The 22,517-nt window shown below is 39.5% G+C and overlaps 1 protein-coding gene across 1 annotated transcript in view; it reads right to left on the reverse strand.

Moving 5' to 3' along the window:
- foxj3 (forkhead box J3) overlaps positions 1-22,517 on the reverse strand; it is a 107,386-nt gene that overhangs the window by 74,208 nt on the left and 10,661 nt on the right. The gene's annotated exons all lie outside the window — the stretch shown is intronic.

Here is a 22,517-nt window from a genome sequence, read left to right on the forward strand (position 1 = left end):
AGAGACGTCATTCAAACACTCTTGTATATTATATTTATTATAATAATAAACAACAATAATACAACCAAATTTCATATAGCGCCTTTTCCAGCCATGCTGGACTAAATGTGCATTTCCCAGACACTGCTTCGTCTTCACCATAATGTCAGGAAACTCCAAGTGAGTGCCCGGAGCACTGTTGCCAACAACTTCCAATGGAAAGTTGCTAAATGTCGCTGTATGATGTCACACGGTAATTAGCATATTCCTTACGTCACTGCATATTTGCATTCTGCCTAGAGTCAGCCGTTTACAACTGTTTGCTTGTGTCTTACTCGGCGCCCGCACTGTATTTTAATACGGTCCAATTCCCAATAAAGCGGTTCTCATTTACATATCTTTCCCTTTCTGTTGTCAGACAACGGAACGAGTATGAAATAGTGAGTGAAACACGGCTTATTAAGAGACTCCACATTAACCAGCAGTCACTTTCCAGCCATTTCCAAGCTGCTGCTCTGCACTGCTAACATCCTGACTTTACAAACACAACGTCATCGGACAAGATCACCAGACACACGAGTTAAAGACAACGGCTGTGCTGGGAGTTTGGTGATATTTACATGTAAAATGATTACTCAGCGCCAAAGTTAGAAGCAACATCATGTCTTCCTTATTCTCTCTCCCACTGAATGTGCTCCTCCCTCCCTCCCTCACTGACTGAGCAGAGTAACCGCAGAGAGAGGAGTACCTGCTGGGGGAAAGCAGCACTTCACACTTGCAGGGCAGTACTGGTCACTCTCTCCTACAGAAAGTAGCTATTGTTTGTCCAAAAGGTCGCTAGATTTGTCACTAGATGCCTTTTTTTTGGGGGTGAAAAAAAGGCACTAAAGGGGCCTGAAAAGTGGACCAAAGCTGTTTTTGTTCAAATGAGTAAGCGAATAGCCGGAAGGGGAGGGGCGTCATATCGAGTGAAAGGATTGTATTTGTGTTCCATCAAGAAGTAAACACTGAAGTCATTTTGCAATTCAGTATTTATTGACTTTTATCATTTAAGCACGTTTTAAGCGCCTAGATAAAAGCACTAGATTAAAAATGGCTTTTTTTTTTTTTCAAGGTTTTCCAGTACTTACATTTCAAGAAGCCAAATTCAAGCTCCTCGTACGAACCCTGCTTAGAGGTTAATCAGCTACATAACCTGGTATGGGGTTAAAAGCAGAGATGATGGACTGCGTAACCTCCAGTGCAGACACACTCAAATAATTACTGAAAAAGAGGAAGGCATTTGAATATATGCGAGAGTAATTATGCCATTTGGGAATATTAAAGAGATTTTCTCAGCAGTTGGCCACCACTCACAGGTTCTTTCATAGCTGGGTGGCAAATAGCAGCACATGCTGACAAACACAATGCCTTGGGCAATCGTGCATTCCGGAGGCCCTTACACCGTCAACGCTCAGCATTCCTGTAATTCAATAAGGCCTTTCCAGTGAATTAGCACACTCATCAGGAGCAGGATTGTCTTCATGTCTCCCAGCAGCTTGGCTAGGAGGTACCCTTTGTGTGTGGAGCAGCAGTGCAGCCCAGACACCAACCATGCGAACCCAATTACACTGCTCCTTTCCCCCCCCGAGGCCTCCACATTAACACATATTCCCCCCTGAGATGTGTAGATCGGTGCCAGCCTGGCAGTCACTCGCCACAGCCTGCTGGTGCTGAATCACAAATAAAGCACTTAAGGCTCTGGCAAAAGAATCATTTGTCCTGGCATTCTTGAAAGCTCTTTTCTCATCAGAACTCCTGCGTTTTATTTTTTTCCCTCTGCAACAATTAAATACTCAGCTCTCATCTGATTTTGATATGCTCTGCAGGAAGCAGCAGGCCTTGGCACAGCAGCAGAGACAGCCTCAAACCAAAAGGCACCGTTAGTCCTGAAGTCACATGGGAATTAACGCACCTGTGCATTGCATCTTGCACCACATATAGAACTCAGAGAGAGAAGCTGAAAATGGATTCCAAATTACAGACGTGTTCAGATATTTTGGACCAAAAGTTGTGTGACCGAGTATTCCTTATAAACTATATTAAATATATGTTAGTCTGCTCAAGACAATATTAACAGCAACTAGATGTGTGTCCAACATTTTAAATGATTACTATAGAAAACTGCCAAGAAAATGATTTACTTAGAAAAAAGAAAGGGGAGGATAAAAAACAAACAAAAAAAAACCCACACCCACACACACCCACACCCACACACACACACCACAGTGACAGTTTAATAATTTTGGGTTTCTCCTCACGTAGTCCAGACTTGGAACGCCATTAACACTTGGATGATAATTATTTGCCCAAGATTGAGTATTGATTAAAAAGCAAAATGGTCTTAATTACTAAAATATTAGAGTTTGTCTGCTAGAGCTGAATGCTGCTGGTTCACATCCTTTTTGTTCTGAATCCTCAGTCAGTTGTTTGGTTTTTTTTTTTTTAACCATTAGCCCTCTGTGCTGTCTGACGGCATATTCCTTCTACTATTAGATTATATTCAACCAAGGACAGACTAAAATGGGCCATTTATGAAAGCGTGCGCGCACACACACACACACACACACACACACACACACACACACCTATTGTAGATAAAAGTGAATAATAATAGCTGCTCCTTTCTTTACTGCAGCTTTGGTTTTTATAGAGTTATGCTACTTCCTAACAAACAGACTCGGGCGAATGTCAAATAACGCTAGGCAAATAAACAAAAAGCAACAACCCCTAAAGCCTCCTATTAAACAAGAGCTTGCTGAGCTTTTTGAGATACAGAAGTTTTCTCCCATGCAGATTTAAGGATTTTTAAGTTGTGAGCACAGTGTGTAGTGAGTCACAGAGCTAATCTGAGGAAATGAAGAACTGAAACATGGTGACTCAGAAGGGGAACACCAGCAACTCGCCAATAATTATAAGGCATAAAGATGAATGATTTAAAATCTGTAGCAATGAAGGATTTAAAGGATGACCACCTACATACATGCATACACACACACACACACACACACACACACACACACACACACGCGCACACGCACCTGACAGCCAAACTGCAAACTTCTTCTAGTGTTTAAGGATAAAAGTCCAGAAATTGCACCTTAGTCACTGCAGGTGTGGGCAGACACGAGGTGTTTACATAACGCAAGAAGTTCAGCTATTCTATTTATTTTCTGCATACTGAGAATCCAGGTTACGTACTTTGCTCACACCTGGCCATAAACTCCAGAACATTTTTCAAGATTATTCCACTGATGGATTCCAGAGAGCATTAGTCTTATCATTCGGGACTGAAGGTTAAACTCAACGCCAGCAAATAAAGGATTCTCTTGCAGAACTGAAGTCATATAAGGACTGCACACACCCCTGAATATTTTTTAGGTTAATCAACAAACGCTTTCACGATGTCGCGGACGCGTGCCAAACCATCAAAGCCTCGATGTCTTGGCCTGTGCGGCTCGATCCTCGTCACCCAGGGTAGGTGTTTAGCTAGCTCACCACAGTCATTTCAGTGCAGTGAAGTCAGTCATGCCTTCTTCTAGTCCTTTTTAAAGGGGAATTTGGTAAAGAGGCATCCTGGTGCATTTAAGGATTTATATCATCACTAAGCCTGCATGATTTTTCAAGCTCAGGCAAAAAACCTTCAATCAGTTTTCTTCTGGACAAGAAGATCACTGACCTTGAGGGAAGCAACAAACAGTAAACATTGCCTTTGATAACGCTCATGACTGAATACATGTCCGATCTCGGTGCACTGCACTGAAATGATGTACTAGACCACGTGGGGAATTTCACTACTGTTTTAGGTTTGTTCTACCGTGCCATTATATAGTCCCCTCTACGTACTGGAGCAGCAAGACCTAGTCTTTTATTTGTGCTTTACACTGAAGACATTGGGATGTGAGATCAAAAGATGACTATGAGATGACGGATCAGAATTTCATCTTTCATTTCCTCATATTTACCTCTAGATGCATTAGACAACTTGCAACATGACACCTTTGGTGGCACACCTTCCAATCTCTTGGTGAGAAAAACTATTGGAACAGACAGGCGACACAAATTAAAGTAAAAAATACTTAACATTTGGTTGCATATCCCTTTCTTGCAATAAGTGCATCAAGCCCGCAACCCACTGACATCAACCTGTTGCATTTTTCTCCCGTTACTTTTACAGTTCGTATCATTATTCCTGTGCGATGCTTTTCCAGGCTTTCAGTTTTGTTTTGTTGGCTTCTCCCTGCAGTCTCCTCTTCAGGAGGGGAAATGTATGCTCAGCTGAGTTAAGGTCTTGCCCAGTCTAAAACCTTCCACTTTGTGTGCTTCGGATCATTGTCTTGCTGCATGATGAAGTTCCTCTCAATTAGACCGGATGCATTTCTCTGTAAATTGGCAGACAGAGTGTTTCTGTAGACGTCTGAATTCATTCTGTGGCTACCATCATGAGTTACATCAATAAGATTATTGAACTTGTTCCAGAAGCAGCCGTGCAAGCCCACGCCTCCACCATGCTTAACCGATGAGCTTGTATGTTTTGGACCATGAGCAGATCCTTTCTTTCTCCGTACTGCCATTTTCATCACCTTGGTAGAGGTTCATCTTGGTTCCAGAACTTACGTGGATTATCTCTGTATTTCTTTGCGAATTCCAATTTGGCCTTCAGATTCTTACTGCTGATGATGAGTGGTTTGCATCTTGTGGTCTGGTCTCCAAATTCCTGCTCTCAAAGTACTCTCCGAACGGTGGATTGTGATAACCCTGCAGGTTTCAGTCATGTCACTGACTGTTTGGGGGTTTCACCCTCACAGCTCTCACAGTGTTTCGGTCATCAACTGCTGTTTTCCTTAGCCGACCTGTTCCATGTCTGGTTGATAGAACAGCAGAGGGTTCTTTCTTTTTCAGGACATTCCAAACTGTTGTACTGATTGTGACCAATGCTTACGCAGTGACCCATCAATTTTCCCTCTCTTCTCAGCTTCAAAATGGCGTGCTTTTCTACCAGAGACAGCTGTCTGTTCTTCATGTTGGTTTATCGATTTCAACAACAAATGTAGCCTTCACAGGCAAAACCCCGGACTCAAACCAAGCCTAGACTTTCAGAGCTATTAATTGCTTAAACAATCAATCTAACAGGTAGTGCTGGGTAATTTTCACAATAAATTCAAATTGATGCCTTAAAATACGCCTCTGCGATATTGGACTTAAAAGGGCATAAAAGAGTATCTTCAGCAGTTCCGTAGCAAACAAAGGTTCAAACATCACTTCACAGGTTGGAATTAGGTCATTTTCGCCTCGGTTCGCTTGACAGACGACGAAACTGGATGCCCCCATGTTAGTTTTTTTTGTTAGCAACAAGCTAAGCAACTAACTTGGATGAGTGATGTATATTTTCTCTCAAAACAGCAAACTGCATAGTCATTGTTTTAGATTTAACAAGCGAATATTTCCATGTTGATTAATCTAAAGCCAATACTTGTACGTATAGTATAACTCGTTTAAATATGAGAAGTTTTACTTGGTTTATTTCTGATGATGCACGCAGCCGTGTTGATTTGACATCACTCCACAAACGGGGAAGGAACACGGATTTGAAAGGAATAACCCAAGTTGACCTCTCAGCTGTAGGGGCATTAATGTCAAAGACATGGACCCCACTTACTCTGTCGAGAAAGAAGGATCCACCAAGTGAACCCTTCAGAAAAATAGTAATGCCCAATCTACAGCAAATAGTGCAATGTTTTTAAAAAAACATACCATTTCTTTAAATATTCTTTATTTAAAAGAACCATTGTTTGCACTATTTGCTACAGATGGTGCGGTTACTATTTTTCCCTAAAGTCCATTCTATTAAATAAAAAACTTTACAATTAAATTGGACAATTATTTTTAAACTACATTATGTAAGAACAAAAAAATCTAAATCGAATATCGTTCATAAAGTTGGGGGGAAACAACAAACACAGGGGTTCTCCCCCCCCCTTTTCAATATCACCCAGTCCTACTAATAGGGAACACTTCGGCAACAACAGACACCCATCAGTCACGTGTTCCAGTATTTTTGATCACTTGAAAAATGGGAGGGTTTTTCAACAAAAGATGCCATGTTCCAAGTTGAACACATCTGGATGTAATTATCAGGAAATGAAAGTTGAACTTCTGATTCATCATCTCATTCATTTTGCTCTCAAACCCAAATGTCTTAGAGTATAGCAAAAAAACAATTTTAAAAAAACTGAATTGGCCTTGCTAATCCAATTCTTTCGCAGAGGCTACCGATATTTGCACCACATTCTTGGCAGGCTGTTCTTCTCAAAAGTAGCAAACTGGCCAGTGATGGACACAAACAGGCACCTAAAACACATTAATGATAGCTACACAAATGGCATGGGGGTTGAAACTAGCCTAAAAATGGCTAATGCTGACTATTTGAATATGAAACGGCATGAGATAGTTTAAGTTTCCTGAAAGAACTGTGTGTCATTTGGACATAAACTGATCCATAGAGCAAGAATCCTCCGGTTCTGCACCTTTGGTGACCAAATGCCTCCAGACAAGGTCGTATTATGCACAGCTTGGAACTCCTGGCTCATCTGTAGCACTAGTGAAAAGAGTGAAGGCAGCCTGTTGGGTTGAAAGAGGAACTCTTGTGAGACCACAGCCAAGCAGAAACGTGAACACCTTGCACGAGATATCGGCTCCGTTTCTAGATAGAGCCATTAAGACTTTAACACAGAGGGGGACTACAGTCAGAGACTGGTCTACTGAGCTGGGACCATAATAAAAGCGTAAAGCTGTTCTGTCACACATCCATTAATCCTTTAAATAAAGCACATACAATAGTACAAGCAGTAGACTAACTCTACGTTGACACATCATTCAACTTATGTCAACTTACATCAACAGGATACTGTTAGGGCAGGATGCAGTAGCATTGACTCATTTCCTTTCACTACATCAGATGACATCAATGCTGAATATTTGAACATGTCTTCACAACTTAAAGTACAAGATGTAGTGAGGGGAAAAAAAAAGCCACACTACTCAATCTGAGGATTTACAGCAAATCAATAGGAAGCTCATCAGAATGTGCCTTAAATCCTTGTGGAGTATCACAGACTGAATATAGTCTGATGCAGCTTTCATCGATCGAGATCATCATTTAGTCAGTCTATAAGAGCGTCTTCTAGTTAACAGCGCTAATAGAGACACCGCTTGAGACAACTTGAGCCGAGTGCTCTTTACTAAAAAAACGTAGGAAAATTAATGACCAAACTGCAGTCGTTTCAAGCAGAACAATGTGTTTTTCACACTAGAAGACAACGTGTAATGCAGGAGTAGCTCAGTAGTTAAGACGCCGGACTACTGGGTCCCTGAGCAAGGGCTCCGATGTAGAAATGAGAAACGTAAAGCAGAGCAACATGCAGACATGTAACCAATTAAAGAAAGAAAAAAAAAAAGTGTCAAAACCACCAGAACAGCTTCAGTAAGAGAATGTTAAAGAGTCTGTGCAGCTATCTACAGGGATGAACAATATTCTTCTAAAAGATATTCTCTCAGATAACCTCTCAAGTATGAACAGGTCTTAAAGCTTCAAAACAGTTAACCAGCAGATTCACACTAGCTCTGATTTCCTTTAAGATCCACAAACACTCGCACCACAAACCGTTTCCCTTGAGCATTCTATCACGACAACAAGCGCACAGCAAAAATCACTACACTTAATTAATCACTGATCTGAGTCTGAACGGATCTGCCATCACAACCCACAATCATCCTTCAGACAAATCTCTCCTATTAAGATCTCGCCTATTAAGATCTCGCCTATTAAGATCTCGCCTATTAAGATCTCGCCTATTAAGATCTCTCCTATTAAGATCTCTCCTATTAAGATCTCGCCTATTAAGATCTCGCCTATTAAGATCTCGCCTATTAAGATCTCTCCTATTAAGATCTCGCCTATTAAGATCTCTCCTATTAAGATCTCGCCTATTAAGATCTCTCCTATTAAGATCTCGCCTATTAAGATCTCTCCTATTAAGATCTCGCCTATTAAGATCTCGCCTATTAAGATCTCGCCTATTAAGATCTCTCCTATTAAGATCTCGCCTATTAAGATCTCGCCTATTAAGATCTCGCCTATTAAGATCTCGCCTATTAAGATCTCGCCTATTAAGATCTCGCCTATTAAGATCTCGCCTATTAAGATCTCGCCTATTAAGATCTCGCCTATTAAGATCTCTCCTATTAAGATCTCGCCTATTAAGATCTCTCCTATTAAGATCTCTCCTATTAAGATCTCTCCTATTAAGATCTCGCCTATTAAGATCTCGCCTATTAAGATCTCTCCTATTAAGATCTCGCCTATTAAGATCTCTCCTATTAAGATCTCTCCTATTAAGATCTCGCCTATTAAGATCTCTCCTATTAAGATCTCTCCTATTAAGATCTCGCCTATTAAGATCTCGCCTATTAAGATCTCTCCAAGCTCCAAAAAAAATTGCATTAATGTAAAATTTAAGTCTGAAGTTTATAACATTCAGTTTGCGGATTTTATTTTAAATACATGAAAAAAAATGGTACAGAAAGGTTGTTTGGTGTTTTTTTTCCCATCCGATTAATTGATAAATCAAGAGAGAAAAATAATCGACCGCTTAATCGATCATGAAAATAACTGTTAGTTGCAGGCATACTGTTCGCTAAATTATAGGCTTGTGGGTCTTTGAACGCTGTGGTCTCTGCAATCTGTAAAAATAAAAGCATGATCTAGCTGCATAGCGAATTAAGTCAGTTCTGTCAATCCTATTTCATGTGCACTGCCAGACCATACAAACATGAGCTGTACATGAAAAGGAAGCGCTAACATAAACGAGGAGATGAGCATGGTGCTGGTATTCAGAGTTCTTATGAAAGCAATGACAGAAGTCTGATCTTCAACTGGAGGTCTTGTTTCGGAAGAGCAGGAGAGACTCGAGAGCTTGCCGAGCTTGCTTTCCTTCTGCTTAACTTGTATGTCTTTCATTGGCAGGTTCTGGTGCTATCTGCGATCATGTTTCTTGAATCTAGAAACGGGTGTGTAACTGAAGCATCACTCGCATCACTTACAGTGGCTTTAAAGGTCACGTTTAGGCCACACTCACACTAGACCCGGTACGGAGCAAACGCACCAGTTAAACAACCTGGACTTCAGGGGCCAAACGTGCTCGGGTGAGATACAGGTCAACCTAGTGTGAGTACACCCTTACATTTAACTTTACCCCTCGTTATACACATTCATCATGCGCCGCTCAATTAAATATTCAATAATAATTGTAAACAGTCTCAAAAGCAGAGACATTAGAAGCTGAGGGGGAAAACACAACCAAAATAAACATGGCAATCAATCAGAGCCCATGAACAGCCCTGAAATGTACAACTTTAATGAGCTGACACATCAGTAGGGCTGCAACTAATGATTATTATTATAATTGTTAAATATATGTGCAACAATTATTGGCACCCCATGAACTCAAACAAAAATGTTTTACTGACCACAAAATCAAGGTCCTGCCATGACCATCCCAGTCCCCTGACCTGAACCCCATAGAAAACCTGTGGGGTGAACTGAAGAGGAGAGTCCACCAGCGTGGACCTCGAAATCTGAAGGATCTGGAGAGATTCTGTATGGAGGAACGCTCTCAGATCCCTCGCCATGTATTCTCCAACCTCATCAGGCGTTATAGGAGAAGACTCAGAGCTGTTATCTTGGTAAAGGGAGGTAGCACAAAGTATTGACTAAAAGGATGCCAATAATTGTTGCACACCTATATTTAACAAAGATATATTTTACAAACCCATGTTGTGTTTGCAATTGTTTGATATCCATGAGAGCAGAGTATTTTTGTGAATTTTTTAAACAAAAGATCAAAAGGTTCAACAATAAAGACAATTTTCACAGCCTTCTTTGATCATATTTACCAAGGGTGCCAATATTAGTGGAGGGCACTGTGTAGGTACATATACACAAATTATACACACATACATATATTCACTTTTTTTTTTTTTTAAATAAAATAGTTGGTTAAGAGAATAATCGACAGATTAATCAAGACTGGAGCCCTACTTGATTCTACACACACAAAATGCATCATGATTTATATAAATATACTGCCTTGAAAAATCTAAACAGAATTAGACAGTTGTACAAGTTTCTAGATGTTTTTAATTGTATTGTATCTTGCATTTCTATTTTTTGACAATTTTATTTTCTTGTGGTCCTGTAAAATAGTATATTTTTGAAAATTCTTGCGGGAGAAAAATAATGAATTTAACCAAGTCATTCATTTGTTTTTAAGATTTGAGCGCACCGATTCACTGCATTTCTCAAAAACTAACTAGCAACCTAAAAAAACAAAAATAAAAACAATGTGAGGTGTATTTTGCATTATCGAAATGTCTTCATGTAACATGACACTTTTTGCCCTGTTGCTGTAAAAAAATAATTACATACACACACACACACATACATACATACATATACACACACACACACACACACACACATATATATATATATATATATATATACACACACACATACACACACCCAAACCGTTGTTACCCCTCATTAGTATGAATGTTCTTATTGGACATATTTTATTAAAATGTGGCAAATGTCATGCAAGACCAACAATGAAGTGCAGAAATAAATATATATATATATATATATATATATATATATATATATTATATATATATATATATATATATATATATATATATATATATATATATATATATATATATATATATATATCTTGGCCTGTCTCAGCATTCTAAGCATTGCTTTATGAAATGCTCTTATTTGGGATGACTCACTTGGCAGAAGTCACACATCATGTGGCAGGCAGCATGACTCATTCAGAACAGAGGATCACTGGTGCAAACTGCTGACCTGCCATTATTGTCCAGCAGGAGCCTTATATTAGTACTGATCACTATCAAGGCTTCATAAAGAGAAGAATCGCAAGCTACGTTTTAAAAGGGAAGAAAACTGAAAGACACAGTACTCTAAAAACACATCATGTAAGACATTGCTGTGGTATTCGATTATGGAAATATGATCATTCAATTCTATTGTTAAAGTGCTTTTAGCAATGTCACAAAGCAGCTTTACAGAAATCTATAAATAGGAGAACGTTTGTGAGCACCACCAATGCATTTAAAATCTGTTACATACAAAAATAGTGTTTCTATAACAACCGATTCTGCAACGCAGACCACAACCTCTCGACCTAATCCACAACAAACTTCTGATGGCTTTCAATTGTATACCAGCGGCCCTGCCGGTAAAAACATGGGAGTGAAGCACATCAAGCAGCTATCGAACCAGACATCACAGGAGTCTGAGTGCATGTGGCAGTAAGGACATCACAAGGAGCAGAGGTGCAACGTTTACAGTACACTTCTCTGCTTTTTCAGATGAAGTAGTGGTCCGAACAAACCACAAAATGCGCTACAAATAAATAGCTAAATAAATTACTGACAGGGAAACGACCCAAAGGTGAAAAACGTCTCGGTTTCACTTCAAACACGTCTCCTGAGCCAATAACGAACAAGAAAGCAGGATGGGGGTCTGTTTGGCCTTTAAAAAAAAAAAAAAAAACTGGAGGGGCCACAAGCAGGGACCACTCCAGACGTCTTCCTTGCTGCTTGGTGAAAACAATACAAACCACTTTACTAGCTAGCAAACACTGATTCCCCAAACTCACATTAGAGCCGCTGGTCTACATGCTACACAGACACAGTGTGGCTCGACCCGAGTGCTGCACGAGTTCAAGTACTACCCTTCTAAAATTCATACACTAGACTGTAGAGTGCATAGTCTAAGTGTATAGTATGTCATTTGGGACAAAACTTTAACATGTACTCTCTGATGCGTGTTTTTCGGAAGTAACGCAACGAGTAAATGAGCCCTGTGCCGCGCGCAGACCAACTAATCAATAATGAGACTCGCTGACTGATTTTCATAATCGATTATTATCGATTAGCTGCTGTAGCCCTAGCTTACGCTGTATTAATGTCCCAAAATATATTTCACTGCAGTTGCTGTTAGTCACAGTATGTAACACACTGCGAAACAGACTGTAAACCAGGCATACACTCGTGTTAATTTGGTAACAACTGTATAAAACTTATACACTCAGTTCTTTTTAGCTACAGTGTGCAGAAGCAACCAGCTGAGTGTTTATGTAAGTATTATGTCAGGACAGACATGGATTGGCACTGTCGTGTGTCATCAAGTTTACACATAGAAGACTGGCAGCATGTTTCTGCAGGGCAACTCAATCCATCATGGAGAGAAGGCCTGGCAAGCCAGCGGAGGAACCTTGAAAGGTTTCCCACCTTTTGTGACGATTTGTCTGTCACAGATTTGCTCGTCATTTCCTTTAGATTGAGTGGCTGACACTTTCCATGGGGTTTGAATCCAAAAAGTTGCCAGACTGGAGCGTGAGGCGGTTTCTTTTGCGCATGGCTGGCCAGTTCCTCCCAACTTAATTTCTTTACGTTTTCAGTTTTCAGCGCTAATAACACAAAGTGACCGTAAGCCGTGCTTCTAAATTTTAACGTGATTAAGCATGGCTTTATGAAGCACGGCTATCTAATCCGCAGTCAATTATAGTCACCACTGATGGATTCATAACGAGGTTTGAAAAGTTATCTTAACAAGCTGTTTAATTAGTAAACGCACAATGTAAAAAAAAAAAATTTTTTTAAAAATCGAGGAGTACTCTCATGCATTTCACCATTAAAGAGAGGAAATTCAGGAGTTAAATGGAAAGCTTGCACAAACAAATAAAATGATCAAAGTAAACATCACTGGATATTGTGCCAGAGGAAGATCATAGAAACGGTTATACTGTTATATAGCCTAGTTAAGATTTGACCTACGTCATGGTCATGAACAAAGGCCATAAAGATGCCAGTCTCAACAGATATAGCCTTCTACCTGAACTGAGGGATGAGTCATCAGCTTGCTCCAAGTCTGCAGACTGCAACATAGCAACCACTGCAATGGGTGAATGGAAGAACTTTGTGTGTTTTACATGTTGTGACAATATAGACCATAACAACGATATTATTATCTATACTTCTGAGCAACAAAAGCAGAGAAACCGGCTTCCTCACAGGAAAACATTTTTGTACACGAACGGTCACGGCGCGTTAACTAATAGTAAACAGTGATAAATAAAGTTGAATCAAATAATGCCATGGTCACAATTAACCTGGCAAGAAAATATACCGACATGAAGACGTCTGTAAAAGGGCTTTTGTTTAAAAGTAAAATAAAAATAAATGCTGTGCAATACAAATGGCTACAGAGCTGCCACCGGGATCAGGAGCTATCAAAGTGACCATGAGAATATCCCACTACTGAACCCTGGATATTTTTATGGTTAACTTTCGATTTTGCACGTTCATGAGAAGGGAGAACCAGGGCAGGAAAGTGATGATCTCAAATGCGTTTTAAACACAGCGGTCTAAATGCCTGCACATCCTGGAGTGAGGCTTTCCAGGGAACTGCTCTGCTCACAATCTGTCAGAGTAACACATCACAGCTCACAGCCGTGTAAGAGAGCATCAAAATAAGCAAGGAGTCACACTCGGCTTTAATTTGTCTCCACTGAAGTGGAAGACTACCAACACCTCAGCTGTTAGCTCTCAAGCATCGTTCAGTCTCTCACAAGATCCAGCTACTCAGATCATCTATTAATAAATTGATTTGTTTGAGCAAATGATTAGCTGGATTATTTAAAATATATATATTTTTTTTTATTTTTAAATATTCCTTTTCAATCAACTCCTACAGAATCTTAACTAGGCTTAGTTAAATAAAAGATGACTAATTGCAATCCAACATCACTGACATTCATCTGTCACGGCTGACTATCATCAAGTGCTTACGTTAACTCAAAACAACTTTTTACTGCTTCTGCACGACTATACGTCTTCTCGGCAGTTTGAATCGATTCCGAGCGGATCATTCTAAATAAACGCAAAATAAATATTCACAAGACAATGAGATCGACTAAGTAGCACATCGACAAGTAAGACCATAACTGTGCACTACAGCTAAAAAACCGGATAAGGCAGGTTAATAAACATGATTCAAACAAGGACATCGCGCTTCCACGGCTCCTCACATTCCCACAAAACTGAACAATGTTCACTTGATTTCTCTTAAACAACAGAAATCCTAAGGTGATAAACATGCTGGTACCGTCGATCCAAAACGAGTCCCAGACTCTCATTTACCCGCTGTATCATTCTTGAAATAAAACTCTGGCACTGTTAAAAGACTTAAAAAAGTAGGTCACTGAGTCTCCGGTGAGTCACGAACACTGGCAAGAAATCAAATAAGGCAGGTAAAGAGCTTCACTAAGTACAGCTCAGTTAAAAAAAAAAAAGGAAACATTTCAATTATTTTAGTTGATTTTTTTTTTTTACATTTACATATTTTTTTCTTTAATTTAGGCATCTGTCTCATGAAAAGGAAATGAATAAAGACTTGTTAAATAATGTAATGCGAGTAATATTTGGAGAACGCATTTAGCATTTGGGTATTAAAAAACAAAACAAAGAGGTAGATTTTCATGCAAGTTTTAGCGCAGGGTTTGTTCATTCAGCGCAGGTAAAACCTAGCTCAGGGATCTGACCTCCCTGTCCAAGCGCAGACTCTGGCAGCATAAACACGAGGGCTGGGATTCCTACCAGTCTATTTACGATGTATGACTCAGCCTGTCCAGCCCAGTGTCAGACACACAGGCATCTGCCATTCTAATGCGCCATTGATCAACATGTCTCCCATCCCATTACCAGTGCAGTAATGCTTTCTTAATACCATCATGGGCCACTCGAAGTGACCAACTCTTCATAGCAGCAGAATCAGGCGGGATGAGTCACCCCACTCCACCCCCATTCGGCATGCAAGCAGTAGGGCTCAGTCCAAAGGAAATATGACTCATTTGCGTAACATGAGGCATTCATCAGAAACCTCCACAGACTGAGTGACTGTTAAATGAAGAGTGGCCTGTGAATGCAGAACTCTACGGCAAAAAAAACTAAGAGATACAGAGAGGGGTTGGGTGGTTGAGCAAGACGTAGAGGGACAGAGCCAACCTGCTGGGGGTAGAAGAGTACTCAACACTCAGTGTCGGTTATGACTTTTTGAGATCCTACATCCTACAGATTCTGCAGAGTGCGTTCTTGGCTGCATCGTGGGGTTTTCTGAATCACTCACAGGAAAGCCCACAAGAAGAAAAGTTTACAACGATTTACAAAGTAATAAAATGAGCAAAGACCTTCAGATGTGCTGCAAAACTGAAGACATAAAGTGTGTAGGAGATCCTAGTTATATGGAGCGTCCAAGTTAACAGCGCTCAGCTACACCTCAGGTTTACATGTTAAATGCAAATATGCAGCTTTACAAGTGCCGGGTCAAAGAATGTGTCCTGTGGAGTGAGAACAAAAACAATGTCAATCATGTACAATTCCCACTCACTGATTACTTCTCTCAAACAAAGAATAAATGACAAACTGGAACTTCTCTGCCTGCATCTTTTCTTACAGGGACCAGGGGAAAAATGTGTATTTTATATTATATATATATATATAGATAGATAGCTAGATAGAGATGCACCGATACTAAATTTCTCAGCCGATACAGACAGTTCTGCCTTTTATGCCTTCTTTTAAATGAATAATAATTAAATACAAAAATTCAGAAAGAAATGCAAATAAAAACTTTATTCTCTCCATTTCAGCAAGATGTTTGACAGTAACTGGTCTCATACAGGAAACACATTACTCTAATGAACACGAACTCAATTCTGAAGATTAAAGTAAGATTTCTCAACATGATTAAATTAAACATCAAACTGGTCATATGTAATATCAACTTTTTATATATTAACATTAACTGGATATGAAATACACTACTGTACTAATATATTTTTCTGTGCAATATATACCTTTTTTCAACTCGTCTTCATTTAAATCTTTCAACGATGTACTGGCGCTTTAATTCAGAGCGAGGACGAGCGGGCAGCGGGGGGGGGGGGGGGGGGGGGGGGGGTGGTTATTAAACTTGACGCCCAAACTTCTGTTTCTGTTGGTAAATTTTTAGCAGTGCAGATTACAGACTGCAGTTTTGTCATCATTCCACACAAGAAACATCTTTACACACAGCACGAAATCCGTGTGTTTTCCCGCCCTCTTTTGATGACAGGATATAATCCGCCCTGTTTCTGAAGTATCGGCCGATAGCAGGAAAATAGCCTTATATATCTATATAATTATTTTTTTGGATGTTTCAGCTCTAATTTTTACTCTTTTTTTAAGTTAGGTCTAGAGCTGCAACGACTAATCGATAAAATGGATAATAATTGATGATGAAAATCGTTATAAACGAATCTCATTATATATATTAGTCCGTCTGCGTGCGGCACGGGGGAGATTTACTCATTACATTACTTCTGTTCAGAAAACACGCCTCGGAGAGTCCCAAATGAATTACTGTACATTTACACGGTGTACTCTACCGTCTAGTGTGTGGATTTTAGAAAGGTAATATCATCTCAAATGGAACATTAGCTTTTTTTTTTTTTTTTACTAAGCGGAAGTATATGCTGCTTCCTACAAGAAGTCATAGCATGTAATGCGCGGGCGTTAGATTTAGCCTAATACCCAGAGTCACCGTACATGACTCTTTTCTCTCACTGACCATCAGACGAGTAACAAATCACAAGGTGCAAAAGTGAGCTTTTATTATTAATTAGGACTGGAGTTTAATTCAGTGCTTTTTGTGCATCCATAAAAAGTAATGCATATATACCATTACACACACACACACATATATATATATATATATATATATATACACATATACATACATATATATATATATATATATATATACACATACATACATATATATATATATATACACATACATACATATATATATATATATATATATATATATATATATATATATATATATATATATATATATATATATATATATTTTAAGTGAATATTGATCTGGGTTGCCATTTTGACGGTCCACGATGACATGAACGATCGACTGCGATATGTACGGTTAAAGTTCGTCCTCCGCTGCGTATCAGATCAAGCGCTTCCTAAACGTACGGCCAGTCACCACAGAGTGGCGCGCGGATGACGTCATTTTGTAACGCCAAAACCCGGACACGAGTTAGCATTTTAGCCCGTCCGGTTCCATCATCCCGAAGTCAGTGGGTTTTTTCATGGGGTTTTGGTTAAAAGCCTGAAATAAGGTCTGTGGTGAACACAAGCTCATAATATCTTCACGTTTTATTCTACCGCAAAGTACACCAGTAATACCCCACTCGCTACATAGTTTTACAGCTTTTATGCGTATTTAAAAAGGCGGTTGCGAACAAGTTTCTAAACGGCACTACAGACGTCGTCGGGGACAGTAAACGTCATCGCGGAACAGGGAAACACTCTGTAGATGAACTGGTTCAGGTCTGCTGCGCACGATTCCCCAAAACATGTAGATGATGATTCATCCACAGAGGAAATCCGTATTCTGGAGAAGGTTTTAAATAAAGTTTGGAGAAGTTGTGGGAAGCTCGGTGATGGTGACGGTGATGGTGAAGTGGAGCGACCGTGGTGTAGAGCGTTTATAGCGTACGGTTAGATGTTTATTTCTGGAGATTGTATTTAGGCTTCAGACTTCATAAACGCACGACATGGAGGTGAAAGCAGCGGTCTGTTTATTTAAATGTGAAAGTGCAATAAAAATACGTCGTCCCTAAAATCAATGAATAATCGTGTTAAATAATCGTGATTATTTTGGCCATAATCATGCAGCCCTAATTTATTTATTTGTATGTTTGTAAGTATGCATGTATAAGTGTGTATACAGAGGGAGAAATAAGTATTGAATGCGTCAACATTTGTTTCAGTAAATACATTTCCAGTGAGGTTATTCACATGAAATTTTCACCAGACTTTTGTATTAACTCAAGAAATCCACAAATATACAGGAATCCGAACATTAAAGACCATAAATGAAGTTATGTGTAATAAAGTGAATGACACGGGAAAAAAGTATTGAACACGCTAACTGAAACGTATTTAATACTTGGAGAAGTGGAGAAGTCTTTGTTTGTAATGATGCTTCAAGACACTTCCTGTATGAAGAGATTAATGTTCCGCAGTATTCAGGTGTGATTTTGGTTCATTCTTCTAAACATATTGTCTTTAAATCTTGTTCAGTTGGATTCGAGTCAGGTGATTGACGGGCCATTCTAACACCTTGATTTTTCCCCTCCGAGTCCAATTGAGAGTTTCCTTTGCTGTATGCTTTGGATCGTTGTCCTGCTGGAAGCTCCACCCACGTCTCATCTTCATCATCCTGGTGGATGGCAGCAGATTCTTCTCAAGAATCTCCCGGTAAAGGGCTCCATTCATCGTTCCTTCAATTATATGAAGTCTGCCAGTACCATGTGATGAAAAACAGCCCCACACCATGATGCTTCACCTCCAAACTTCACTGTTGGTGTAGTGTTTTTAGGGTGATGTGCAGTGCCATTTCTTCTCCAAACATGGTGTGTAGTATCACAGCCAAAAAGTTCAATTTTGCTCTCGTCTGTCCAGACTACACTCTCCCAGTATTTCATAGGCTTGTCCAGATGAGTTGTAGTAAACTTTAAACGAGCTTCAACATGCCTTTTCTTTAGTAATGGAGTCTTGCGGGTGAGCGTGAGCAGTGGAGTGCACTGCCTATTGTTTTCTCTGTGACGATGGCACCTGCTGCCTCCAAGTGTTTCTGGAGCTCTTTCCGAGTGGTCCTTGGCTCTTGGGCTACTCTTCTGACTGTTCTTCTGACTCCCTGCTCAGAAATCTTGTGAGGAGCTCCTGTGCGTGGCCGGTTGATGACGGAGTGATGTTGCTTCCACTTGTGGATAATGGCCCCAATGGTGCTTACTGGAGGATTCAGAAGGTTTGAAATACGTCCGTATCCGATTCCATCAATATGTTTCACAACAATAAGGTTGTGAAGGTCTTGGGAGAGCTCTTTGCTTTTACCCATCATGAGATGTTTCTTGTGTGACACCTTGGTAACGAAAAGCCTTTTTATAGACCATCAATTTACTAACCCAGCTGATATTCATCTGCACAGATAGGGGGTGTAATTACTTACGGATTTCAGCTGGTTCCTTGCCTTACCTTACCTTGGAGAACTGCTTTTTCATAGCGTCACCAATACTTCTTTCCCCCGTGTCATTCTACTTGATTACACAACTTTACTTACGGACTTTAGTTTAGTGAATTGTTTACATTGGTGGATTTCTTGAGTTAATACTGATGTCTGGTGAAAATTATGTAAATACATATATACATACATTATATATATATATATATATATATATATATATATACACACACACACACACACACACATTTATTTTAAATTGTGCAATGGTGAGCAAAGTAATGCTCTGTTACTAGCATATTTTAAGAAATATTTAGGGTGGAAAAAATTTTTTTTACATTTTAAAAAAGAGGCCATGATGCCAACTTAGTTTGTTCCTACACTACCAACACATCTTTGTGCTGGTCCATCAGACACAAACTTGTTCATCTATCAAATACTACTGAGAGATGACAGAAAATCAGGTCTCATTAACGTACAGTTTCAACGTCCAGAAAGTAGTGGGAGGTTCATCAGCTGGCGATAAAATAAGAAAATGCAGAAAACTGTGGGGATTTTTAAATCTTGTTTCTGCCATGATAGGAAGAAGCTTTTAAAATTAAATAAATAAAAAAAGGTAACCTATTTTATTTGTTTTAATGCAAAAATTCAATGCAAAGCTGATGCACATGATTTTGGTTTTTTTTGTTTTGTTTTTTATTTATTTATTTATTTTGTACGAGTTTGTTTTACTGGATGAAATAAGCTTGGTGTACACAGCCACTTTCCATGGGTTTAAAATAAGCATTTATTTAAGCGGTGCTGGTGAATAACACCTCATTAAACTTTAAACTCCACTAATACAGCAAAAAAAAACAGCCTCTAAACACACAAAGAGTCAAAACATAGACACAAGGCAGTGTAACACACACACACACACACAGGCTATTATACAGAACATTTCTGCCATTGTGTTTAGTCGAAGCACAAAGACAACAGGATTCATATAGTTGTGATCAACCCCCACAAGCTGCCACATTTAGAACAATAAAACGCTTTGTCAAATTAAAACTGCCCAGATCAACACCTGACTACAGTCTCAGTTTTTGTAACTGATATTTTTGGAGCAATAAAATCGATCAAATTGATTAAACTGATCAGCATATCTGGGTTAGTTATTAAAGAGCCGTGTACCTGCACTTATGTGTGGTAAAAAAAAATAAAAAAAAAACTCAGACCGCTTAAAATAAACTTGTATATAAATTATATATAATTTTATATATAGATATAATATATAAAATCTATGTTTTTAAACATTTGTTCCGCATCAGGAATGAATGCCTTTCATTTTCACAATGTTAGCCATTTCAGACAGCGTTCCTGATTGGTTCAGCTCTGAGTGATTAGGTTTAATTAATAATTAGGCTTAACACCTATAAGCACAGAGGAAACTGCACATAACTGCTGTGCACAGCATGATCATAACTGAACCGTTAGTCAGTTAACACTGCATCTCTATTGAGGTGTAGTTTCAGATGAGCGGTCGATAAGTTCATGTAAGTGAATGGAGATCAAATGGCATTAGGAAATCCTAATTATCCCTATTTAAACTGAGCAAAATCCTGCACACAGCTAGCAAAGTCTTAATACTTAACAGAAGCATGCGTCTCTTGCTGAAAGAAGACAGAGCAAAACATAGTTTGCCATTTTACCAGACAGCTGTGGTCTTTCAAAACCAGTCACTGAAAGTAGGGAACAAACTGACAAAACCCATCACAGAGGTATTACAACACTGGAAAATGAGCAGTTTAGAACTGAAACTAACACAAATATTGCATGAAATACCAAGCAGTAAAGTGGAAAACCACTCCTCCCACACGGCCTTTGATTCTGTTAAGCTAACTACTAATATTGCTGACAAACTTCATTTTCACCTACCGACAACAAATAGGCAGCGGAGTCAAAAAAAATTCCAGCCATCAAACCAAGATCAAGGACAGTGTAATATGGTGTATCCCCAGAGCACTCAGGGAAAGTTTGTGGTGAAATGTGTTATGGCTAATCATGGTGGTAATGTGGTAATGAAAGGGTGGCAGTGCATGCTGTATTCAAAACCACAGCGAGCGTAACTTCAGAAGGATTAGGGCTTCCACAATACCAAAATGCTGACTTTTAGTGAAGTATTGCGAATATCAATACCAAAACCTTTTACAGTGCTCAAAAATAAATAGCCTCAAATATTTCAAAATGGGGAAGAAACACCATTTCAGTCATGCTGATTGTTCGCACTAAATTATAGGCTCTTCGATTCTTTCATGAATAATCAGTTCTGAAATCATGTGTTAGAACTGTGACTAATCATGAGGAGGGGGGGGGTTCGAGTTGCTGTCCTCTCTGTGTTAATGTCACAAATTCTCCCCAAAAACACGCACAAAATGTTAATTAGGGGTGGGAACCTTCACGCCCGCTCTGATTTAATGTGGTTTCGATTCAAGGTGCCACGATGCAATTATAAAACACTTCTCCTGCATCTCAATTGTACACACGATGACATCGTAGAACCGCCTGACTTCTTCTTACTTTGAATTCTGTTCCCTGGCTCCAGCGTGTGTAAAAGCCTGGGCAGCAAAGGGACCCGAATCTTCTGTGATGTAACCTGCAACTGGCTGGGTACTTCACTCTGCCCTTTCTGAATTATACTGAAGCTTTTCCATGCGCTTGCTCTCCGTGGAGCAGGAAGAGCAGACGCATTTTTTCCTCCAACTATAGGTGGAAGTGTGTCATGTGATTTAAGATGTTCATCCATCCTTTCATTTTCTGTACCGTTTATCCTACACAGGGTCGTGGAGAGCCTGGAGCCTATCCCAGGGGACTCGGGGCACCCTGAACAGGGTGCCAACCCATCGCAGGGCACAGTCACACACCCACTGAAACACTACTGACAAGTTTCAGAAATGCCAATCACTCTACAATTCTTTGAACTGAGGGAAGAAACCCGAGTACCCAGAACCCCGGAGGTGCAAGGCGAACGTGCTAACCACTAAACCATTTCAGATGATGTTCACTGCAGTTTCAACTTGGCTAGTTTCCAACACACACATAACACTTGTTAGCCTAAGCCTTTACATTTCATCCAATTGTTGTAATCTTGTACTCTAAAATACATTCTGGCATAATGTTTTTTGTAGATTTTTTTTTGGTTAATCAATGCAGAATCATTTAAAGAGAATTTTGAGAGGCATCCAAGAATTGATTTTTCTTCTGACCCTTATTAAGAGTA

This window comes from Ictalurus furcatus, chromosome 21 (assembly GCF_023375685.1).
Source record: "Ictalurus furcatus strain D&B chromosome 21, Billie_1.0, whole genome shotgun sequence".
NCBI lineage: Eukaryota > Metazoa > Chordata > Actinopteri > Siluriformes > Ictaluridae > Ictalurus > Ictalurus furcatus.